Source organism: Penaeus monodon, chromosome 23 (assembly GCF_015228065.2).
Source record: "Penaeus monodon isolate SGIC_2016 chromosome 23, NSTDA_Pmon_1, whole genome shotgun sequence".
In the NCBI taxonomy this organism is placed as follows: Eukaryota; Metazoa; Arthropoda; class Malacostraca; order Decapoda; family Penaeidae; genus Penaeus; species Penaeus monodon.
In genome coordinates, this window is record NC_051408.1 from 41,265,762 (window position 1) to 41,266,642 (window position 881).

Consider the following 881-nt stretch of genomic DNA (forward strand, 5'->3'; position numbering starts at 1 on the left):
CCAATTCATAATTTGGGTTTCAGCACAACCAGCAAAACCAGGGGTGGTATTGGGTGCAGACAGCAGCATGATTCATGGCAGTGTAGGTGTCAAGAGACCAGAATTTTTGTCTGGAGATATTCTGTGTTGCAAGTCGAATCATTCTCACGTGTCTTAAAATTGCAGTGTCATGCTGGATGCCACATTGTGATGCGCTCTCACTCCTGATCATTGAGAGGGGGGGACATTCAGCATATCTGGTATCTGGTCTGGTATTTTCTTGATGATGCCTCATCATCTTACTTTAGAATTCCATGAGATACTAATAATTACAAAAAAAAAAAAAATTGAATTAGCCTTTTCTTAAAGAACTTGCTTTTATAGGCTTGTTGATGCTGGATGTGATATTTGTCATTGATAGTTCATATGGTTAAAAGGTTGGTTTTCTTCCAGAATTCCAGAAATGGTAATAAAAATTTCTCGAATCGAGGCTCCAGTTTTGTCTCTCCCGGGAAGCTTAAAGATGTGTGGCTGCGTGTTCAAAGGCATTTTTCTTCTATTTCTGATATTAACAAAAACCACCAGCTGTAAAAGTCCAATATGTTTAATAGGTATTACAGTTTGATGAATGGGGAAAACCCTCATGAAATTATTAATGAAAATGGGAAAAAAAAAAGATTGAATGTAATGATTTGTGTAACAAATGAATTGTTTTTTTTGTAAGTTGATTGATATAATTTATTTGGTGTTACCCACCTTATATTATAAGTTGCAATAAGCATTTTTATAGTTATTGTTGCAGCTAAATACAAGATGTAAGATTGAGCCAGAGATTAATTAAAGTTGATTTACAAGCCTAATTCATGATATACAAGAGGTTTATTAAGGTGGCTCATGGTATT

At 34.8% G+C, this 881-nt stretch overlaps 1 protein-coding gene across 1 annotated transcript in view; it reads left to right on the forward strand.

Moving 5' to 3' along the window:
• Positions 1-881, forward strand: part of LOC119588083 (rab GDP dissociation inhibitor alpha-like) — a gene marked incomplete in the record, with an annotated part of 16,862 nt that overhangs the window by 6,722 nt on the left and 9,259 nt on the right.